Genomic DNA, 9,778 nt, shown 5'->3' on the forward strand with positions numbered 1-9,778 from the left:
ATTTCATTTGACCAGTAGGTGTCTTGACTGTTCCTCGTCACTACCCCACCGATGTTAGTCTTGATACTTACTGGGCACCGCCGTGGTGTGCTCATACTACACTTCTGTACATCTTTTTGTGTATAGATCCAGGTATTGATCGATAGTATCTGTGCGGGTCATCGCGGTGGAGACTCACGGTAACCTGTTGCTGCGTTCGCAGGCCTCGGAGTCACCTTCATTTGTATTTGCGTTCCATTGATTCCTTCTCGTTTTGGAACAATGTTGTATTTATTTTGTATAACTACTCTTAGAAAGGTTTATGACTTGTACTACCAGTTTTGGGAATTGTGATTTATTGAGAGTTATTTAATTTGAAGTCAGTAAATGTTAATGTTATTTCAGTAAATGTTAGGCTTACCTAGTTTAGAGACTAGGTGACATCACGACTTCTCCGGAGGGATTTTGGGTCATAAAAAGTTGGTATCAGAGCTCTAGGTTCATAGGTGCTACGAGTCATAAGCAGGTTTAGTAGAGTCTTGCGGATCGGTACGTAGACGTCTGTACTTATCTTCGAGAGGCTACAGAACTATTAGGAAATTCCACTTCTTTCATTCCTTATCGTGCGATATTGATTCAGCACGAAGTGTATAACTTATGTTCCTTTATATCCACTCATGTATAATATTACGCTCTCAGTGTTCGCTATGTGCTAGAGGTTCGTGATGCTACAGACGGGCCACGAAGGAGTCAGGGATGCTCAGGCATTGTCTCAACGAGTCGTCCAGACTGAAGATACAAAGGTATTGAGAGGCTATTCAGTTGTTCATATGGAGGCACATCGGTTTCCGGCATCTGATTGACGAATGCGAGCTTGGAAAGGTTTAATTGGTTGACTAGTCGTCGCAATTGTGGGAAGGTCACGAGGTGGGTGTTGATTGGGAATAGTTGGTGGTATTGGAGTACCTTGTGATTTGTGTTGTACGAGCTGTGAAGGTTAGTTTTGCGGATCATCAGACGTTGTTTTCTATGGCTTTGCGCCATGTGGAGGAGTCCAATAGCGGCATTCAGATTGCAGAGTCAAATTTATATCAGCTTTGGCCTGAGGTATGTGTATATGTGGTATTGGTGGGTTCCCGAATTTTGTGTATGACCAGGTTTGAGACCTTGCACGGGATGATGTTGGGCTTACGGTGTTTATGTGTCATTAATGAATATACATTTCAGCATCAAGGGGAGTCGGAGGAACAACTTCAGATTCACAGAAGGTCTATTTAGTGTGGGCGCCGTGGTTGTGGCAGGACAGGGTGCTTCAGAGAAAATACGGTGGTTCATGAGTTTCTAGGCTACATGGTTCATGCTAGGGTCATCTGTATGTGGGGCTTTGATGGGAATCATTGCATATGGACTATCCGAAGAATTGAGCCAGTTCAGTAGTGTTGGGTCAGCATAGAAATGGAAGTAAATGGCCCTTTTGAATAGGAATTCTCTACTGGAATTTGTGGCAGCACTCTTGGATTGGATGGTTTGTGTGACTCGGTTGAGTTGGGGAGGTGTAGTCCTGATGGCTTAGTTGCGTGCAGGCAGATCTTGGGGAGTTCTCGATGGTTTGGGTGACGACTTAAGCCGGCTGGCTACTTTGAGCATAAGGAATATGTTGTACATTGTGGATTTCTCTTGAATAGGTATCAACAATTAATAGGGTATTGGCATTGTTGGCTATCATATGTGAAGCGTGTGCACTTTTGGAAAGGACCTTGAGTTTTGGTTTGCAGTGTGTGGCTGGTAGCATGGTGATTACTGGGTTCTGAGGCTTTTGAGGTTCGTGTTTTGCTACACGGCCAGAAACTCTATATGAGTGCCTCAGCAGAACGATAGGGTGTAAGTGATATATCGGCCATTTGATTTGCGTAGTTGAGTTTGGGTATAGAAATTTTGGTATTCCTGAGGTTTTGGGGCTAGATGCCCTCATATGTGGTCCATTTCCTGTTTGCGGATTGTGAAAAAACGTTGAGGATGAGGTAGTTAATAGCATGCATAATTGATAGGTCGCTGTGGATTTTTTGGAAAGGATATTCACCTATGTGGAATTAATCAGAATTTGGGTTGGGGGCTATTTGAAAGCTCAATGAGAATATGTATCTTGTATCAGCTCAAGTTTGTGTGCTCCTGTGAGATAGTTATTATGGTTATGTTATCAGGCAGAATGGATATTATCTGTGCCCCTAGCCTATGATATGTGCTACTCTTTTATGCTGTGTTAGGCGGTGAGGTTGTATGATTATTCCCCACGCATGTTGTAATTCTGTGTAGGCCTTATGGCGATGCGGGCAGATGGCCCTCGTGATGTTGATTTGCTCATGGCACCTTAGTTGTGCTTGCTTCTTTCATGTTTTAGCACTTTCATTCATTTTCCCACAGTTTTATTTGTGCACTCAGTTGTACTTGATATCAGTATTTATGTAATCAACGAACCAGAGCATTTTGGCTCAATGAGCATTTGGGAGAGGGCTACACGCCGCAGCGGATGTTATGTGGGATACCCATTTCCTCGTGTTTATTTGGTGTTTTTTTCCCTCTGTGGGACGATTTGATGAAAAACTGTACTTTTGTTGTTACACATGTTGTACTCGTTAGATAATTCTTATACCTTGCTTTTCTTTATTTGTGCTGCATAATTGAGTTATTGCTGGTTTGGTGTACGAATTGTGTAGTGTGAGAATCCGTGTGGTTTTGTGATGAGCTGTTAGTTGGGTTGCTTTTATTGGCTGAGATGAGATTCTTAGACCTGAGATTAGTTCTATGGTATTGGGGGTGAGGAGTGTTTGGAAGTATGAGGGCGTTTCTGCTAAGATTTGGATAATGGCCCTTAGCAGGCGAGAGAGCTTCTTGACTTGTTGTCTTCATGGGCGACTATGAGTTCCCGCATGTTTCTTTATCATGAGCAGTGATGTGGAGGTCCAGAACAAGGTTATATGCAATGTGAAGTGTATTACCGGCATCCAGGATGTTATTGAGCGGCTATGGTGGTCAGAGGTTATTGCTTCGGGAATTTGAGTTGTGTGGAGCAGCATGTGATTCTATTCTGGATTCGAATATTGGCTCGAATCAGCTTGTTAGGGTTCGTGCAGTGTGATGACGTGGAATTCGGATCCTATGGTAAATTTCAGATGATGAGGTTTGGGTTCTGTTCTAAGGTTATGGGCTAAGAAGGAGATGAGACCTTCAGTAAGTTGCATTGCCAGTTCTGCTTAGATTGGGTGATGGGGAATCACCCTGGGTATATGTATGGTGAGCTCATGTAGTGGTTCGATGACATTGAAACGACTCCGGGCACATTTGAGGACGAAAGTATGTTTAAGTGGAGGAGGATGTAACGACCCGACTGGTCGTTTTGAGCAATTTCGCCCGGTTCGGCAGTTTGAGGTCATGAGCAGCTTCATAATATGTGTATCAACTCACGTGCATGGTTGAATTCAGTTCACGGATGATTCAGAGTCAAATTGGAAGAAGAAAACTAGTTTTGGAAGTTTAAACGGTGAGATTTTTGACCAGAATTGGACTTTTGAGTAAACGGCCCCGGAATGGGTTTTGGGTGATCTCAACAACTTCGTATGGTGATTTTGGACTTAGGCGTGCGTCTGGATTCGGATTTGGAGATCCGTAGGGTAGTTTGAGGTGTTTCGGCGAAAGTTGGAAAAGTTGAAGTTTGAAAAATGGAGAAGTTTGACCCATAGTTGACTTCTGTGATATCGGGGTCGGAATGTGATTCCGAGAGTTGGAGCAGCTCCGTTATGTTATTTTGGACTTTTCTGCAAAATTTGGCGTCATTCCGGGTTGATTTGATAGGTTTAGGCACAAGTTTTCAAAGTTGGAAGATTTGGAAGTTCATAGTTCGATTCATGGTGTGATTCGTCGTTTCGGCGTTGTTTGATATGAGTTGAGATCTCGAGCGAGTCCGTATTAGGTTATATGACTTGTTTGTGTGTTTAGACGGGGTCCCGGGGGACTCGGGTGTGTTTCGGATCATTTTGGGCTACTTTGGATGCTGATTATCTGATATCTGGTATTGTTCTTCGCGTTCACGAGGAGCCTCTCGTGTTCGCGAAGAAGAATTTGGCTTCTGGAAGTTTGTTCTTCGCGTTCGCGAACAGACACTCGCGTTCTCGAAGAAGGAAATCTCGGTTGCACAGGTCTGACTTCGAAGGCTCATATATCACATTCTATAAAGAATTTGGAGATGATCCAAAAATGAAAGTTATAGCTCTTTGTGTCTAGTTTGCAGAAATGTAATTTAATTGGCATTTAGATTTGTGTACAAAAAGTTATGGTATTTACACTACAGGCCATCCGGGAAGAGTTCGAAAATATCTACTGCACAGGGTTGACATTAGAAGCTTATATCTCGCAATATAATGACTCAAGAAATGAGCAACCTATGAAACTATTGCCCTTGGTGTCTAGTTTTCATAACATCAAACAATTTGTCATTTGGACTTGTGTGCAAAAAGTTATGGCCATTATACTAAAGGCTGTCTGGAATGAGTTTGGAAATTGCTGACGAGGAATTTACTCATCGCAAACGCGAGAGAAGGGTCGCGAACGCGAAGAACAACCCCTGGGCAGGCAGGATATATTCCCAAATCGAGGGTTAGACCATTTTATTCATATCTTGACTTGTGGAGCTCGGTTTTGAGCTATTCTTTGTGGGTTTTTTACACAAATAAGTGTTCTTCATCTAGAATCTAACATATTCCATGATTTTATCTTCTTTTTCATCATTTAATTTGTTTTGGGTTGGGAGAAATGTTGGTTTTTGAAGGAATTTTCAAAAGTGAAAAATCATGATTTGAGGGACCAAGTGGTATCAGAATTTGATAAATTTTGTAGGGTTAAACTCGTATCGGAATGGGTATTCGTTTTTTTGTAAAATTTGTCGGGTTCCGAGGCGCGGGCCCGGGGGTCGACTTTTGGACCATTTTTTTGATTTTGTTAAAGATTGAGACTTTATAGTCCGAAATAGTTCCTCATGTGTTTTATTTGTGCTTTGAAGTTAATTTGGTTAGATTTGAGCCGTCCGGAGGTCTTTTCACCCGAGAAGTGCATTTTAGAGTATCGGTTTGTCGTCTTTGAGGTAAGTATCTTGCCAAACTTTGTGTGGGGGACTTCCCCTTAGGATTTGAGTCTTCTATGCTAATTGTAGTCCGTGCATGCGAGGTGACGAGTGTGTGCTCGGACTTATTTGTGGGAAATTTGCTCTAGGGTTCTTAGGTCCTTATGTTCATTATGTGGAAAGTATCCCGTTATGATTGTGTTTAATAATTGCTTAAATTGCCTCTATATGCTCCATATGATATTGTTAGCTTTCCTCTAATTCTTACGTGTTACATTGACCCTTAATTGCCTTAATTGAAGTGATTGCCTTCCTTATTATTTTGATACTTCTTGATTGTGAGTTCCTCTATGGCTTCGTGCAAATATGTTACATGTCCAAATGTGGTGGTTACCGGTGTAGTTATCACGTGCTTATTATGTCTTGTTGTTCTGTTAAGGTTATCGTGCTTCTTGATTTTTCCGTGACCCTTATTATGTACTTGTTGATTCCCTTGCCGGGATGTTATTGCTTATGATATTGTTTCCCTTACCGGGATATTGTTGTTATACTATCGTTCCCTTGCCAGGATGTTATTGCTTATTATATTGTTTCCCTTGCCAGGACATTGTTGGTATACTATTGTTCCCCTGCCGGGATTCTTTTGTGATTGGTGTTGAGTTGTATATTCGGATCGGTTTACACGCCGAAATAATATTATATGGGATCTGGTTGCACGCCGCAACAAGGAGTAATAAGGGTGGACAGGTGGGGTCGGGTTGCACGCTGCAACATCATTATATGATTGGGATCGGGTTGCACGACGCAATAGTATTATATGATTGGGATCGGGTTGCACGCCGCAACATCATTATATGATTGGGATCGGGTTGCACGCCGCAACAATATTATATGATTGGGATCGGGTTGCACGCCGCAACAAGAAAGAACAAAAGTGAATATTGATTGCATGGTAAGGATTGAGAGTTAGAGCACGAAGGGTGATGCCGTGCACTTTCTGTTGCTGTGTTTATTTGTTGTTATCAATTCAAGTGTTCTAACTGTTTAAATTCCTTTATTGCTGTGATCCCTTGTGTTGGAACCTACAGTGTTTTCAATACTTCGTCGTGTTTATGTATATACATTCTAATACTTCAAACTTCAATAATTGTTACATCTTTAATTCAATTAGTTTCTCAATTATATCCCCTTAAACCGTCTGAGGTTGTATTTTACTTAACAACCTCATCTTTTCTCGCTAGCTTTCCTATTTAGTTTAGAAATTGTAATTTACTCATATTAGGTAAATGAGACTTCTTGAACATCTTGAGTGTATTTGTACGGACATTATGTATTGTATAGCATGTGGATTTTGTTGTTAAAAGTGAGATGGAAGATATGGGGGCACAAGGTGCCATGTGGGATGAAGGCTCGGAAGTTGAGATTATGATATGAGAAACCGAGGATTGAGATGGTCGGGATTGTGTATTAGACATGATGTGATTGATTGAGCTGGCATTGCCTTCTTTATTTGAATACATTCTTACTTGTCTCTGTTCTTGTTATGTCAGTGTTGATTTACTTGGTTATCTGATTTAATTGGTTATCTGATTTACTTGGTTATCGTTCGTTACTACCCGTGTTCTCCCTTTATTGTTCCTACTGTTTGTATTTTTGATTTCTCTCACTGTTGATATTACTTCGTTATCCTTATCTCGATATTTTATTATCATATCCTATTCATTTCATTTCACCAGTAGTTGTCTTGACTGTTCCTCGTCACTACCCCACCGAGGTTAGTCTTGATACTTACTGGGCACCGCCGTGGTGTGCTCATACTACACTTCTGTACATTTTTTTTGTGTACAGATCTAGGTATTGATCGATAGTAGCTGTGTGGGTCATCGCGGTGGAGACTCACGGTAACCTGTTGCTGCGTTCGCAGGCCTCGGAGTCACCTTCGTTTGTATTTACATTCCATTGATTCCTTCTCGTTTTGGAACAATGTTGTATTTATTTTGTATAACTACTCTTAGAAAGGCTTATGACTTGTACTACCGGTTTTGGATTGTGATTTATTGAGAGTTATTTAATTTGAAGTCAGTAAATATTAATGTTATTTCAGTAAATGTTAGGCTTACCTAATTTAGAGACTAGGTGCCATCACGACTCCTTCGGAGGGATTTTGGGTCGTGACATGGATAGTATCATTTAACCACAGATCCCTGATTTAATAAGTATATATTTACAATAGCATGTAATAGCTATATATCCGCTAGATAAATTTAAATACTAGGACAAACTCCGAAAACTTTACAAGAACACTATTGAAAAGTATTTTACTAACATTTTCTTAAAGAAAACCACTTAGTTGGCGATAGCTAGTAACATTTTTAACACTCGCAACGTAAGAATCTTAAAATTTTTAACAATTCGAAAATAATCGTGAGACCTGAGTTTGCTTCCTATATAATTTATTTTACGTTTTCGTCTTTTCTTCTTGGAATTGATTTTCACCCCGGAGGAAAAATAGGGTCAATTTAAGAGTTTTATGGTATCTTGAGATGGAAGAATTATAATTATAATTATAATTATAGTAAATTAATATAATTTGTTGCAAATATTAAGTGTAAGTAAAATTGTTGTTCGAAAAACTTAGTCATAGCTGTTTAAAAATTATGTTATTCTCATGAAAACAATTGGAGTACCTTTAGGATGGCATGACTTGCTAATTGTTATATGAAAACTATTTATAACAACGTATAGTACTAATGTTCCATATAATTGACTTTTTAATGTTTTATTTAAGGTAATTTTAGTTGTTCTTAAAGTCCTAAATTTTAGGTACATAATTAAAATAAGAAAATATTTACTAATAAAATCTCAGTAGATTTTCAAGTGCTAAATTTTAGGCAATTTTAAATTACAATTTTGTCTAATATGAAATCTATTTTTAAAGGGTAAAAAAGGCGAACAACATTTCGCTAAGGCCTTCGTGCTTTTAATATTACTTTTGTATGATGACACTTGAGTTACATTCCCACATTACATTTGTTCTATTGTTTTTCTATTCATCCAAATTAGTAACCTTGTTTAACTTTTTTTGCTATGGTGGTCGAGCATTGAACATTATATTAATGATAAAAGAAAAATTATTTTGTCTTATTCCACATATATTATCCATGGCAGATGTGAATTAACATTGTTTTCTTTTTCTTTTAACTTGAGAATATTACGTGAGTATAATATGATATTGATTTATCGGATCTTTTTCCTTAGTGTTGTTTGGTTTAGATAAAAAAAGGTAAGTACTTTTAACTTAGAAGTTCTATTTTATACAAATTTGATAGTAGTAATTCGAAAGAGTAATGAAAGAGTACATGAGACCTATGCTTCTTGGAATGCTTAATGAGCGCATAAGATTTGTTCTATCATATTCATACATGCAATTTTTTTGGACATAAATTCTCTTAATTTTCTCAAAATTATTTCTCTCTGAATATGTATCTCTACTAACAATTTTAATTTCTTCGTCTTCGATTTATCCTCCTTTGCACTTCAGACACTATCCCATAAAAACTCTTCAAGATACCCAAATACAGTGATGGAAACTCATCAATTTTTCCGACTTCTAATTATAAGTGTGTGTATATGGTGTGAGTGTAAATTGTGTATCAACTGTGAGAATGGAATTATTGAACTTTAACAACTGTGTTTAGAATATCTATGCAGTTGATATTCTTGGTCGTCATCATTTTGTTATACGGTTTGTATATTTCACACTAGATACTCGTGCAACGCACGAACATAGAAATTAGTAATATAGTATAGATAGATATAGATTTTTATGATGTTGGCCTAATGTGGATTTAAATGGAGAAACATGGTCAATGATGAGTCATATAGCCGGCCTCAACTTGTTAGGGACTGAGGCGTGGTTGTTTGTAAGTAAACCATTGATTCATTCTTTGTTTTGATTTTTGCCTTGAGTTGTGTCATTTAAAGCCAAAGTCTCATTTCCATTGTCAGTAATGATTGCTTGCAATGACTCAAAATACTGCACTTTTTAGGCTTTGAGAATCCATTAAGTACCTTAAGATATCGTTTTGAAGACAAGTTACACAAAGATTGTAATTTAGGGGTATGGTGCAGGGATTAGGGATTAGGAATGCCGGAACTGTTATGCATATATTGTTTCTTGTTTGATATTTTCGAAGAAAAAGAAAAAAAGACATTAATTTGAAGATTGTGAGGGCATTTATGTCATTTTTTATATTAAGGCCCATACTCTTATTTCACATTCTATCCGGATTAAGTCATACAAAGATTCCAATTTACCTTATGTAGGTATCACTTATGTGGAAAACAAAAAGAAAGCAACCATGTAATGCACATAATAATACAAAGTCTTATGCATCGATTTAGTAACTTTTTCCGCCAACCAAACAGTCTCGAAGGGTACATGTGTCCATGGTCATCCACTTGAGATCCAAGTAAGATAGCATACAAGATGGGACTTAAGCAGAATCCTAATTGGCACTGAAATCAGAAGGATAGCATGTCATTATTTGCGTAAGAATCATGTTTTTCATAGTTTTGCTTTGGGGTTATTTGTATTTTCACTGCCAAAAATAGCAGGGGGGGGGGGGGTTGGATAGTCATCCTTACTGCTATGGTAGAGTACCGACGACTACCGTGCTTTTAATT

The 9,778-nt window shown here is 38.6% G+C and overlaps 1 pseudogene; it reads left to right on the plus strand.

Annotated features, from left to right (window-relative positions):
* The window catches only part of LOC109232615, an 82,771-nt pseudogene continuing 75,995 nt past the window's right edge, over positions 3,003-9,778 (plus strand).

This window comes from Nicotiana attenuata, chromosome 9, assembly GCF_001879085.1.
Source record: "Nicotiana attenuata strain UT chromosome 9, NIATTr2, whole genome shotgun sequence".
In the NCBI taxonomy this organism is placed as follows: domain Eukaryota; kingdom Viridiplantae; phylum Streptophyta; class Magnoliopsida; order Solanales; family Solanaceae; genus Nicotiana; species Nicotiana attenuata.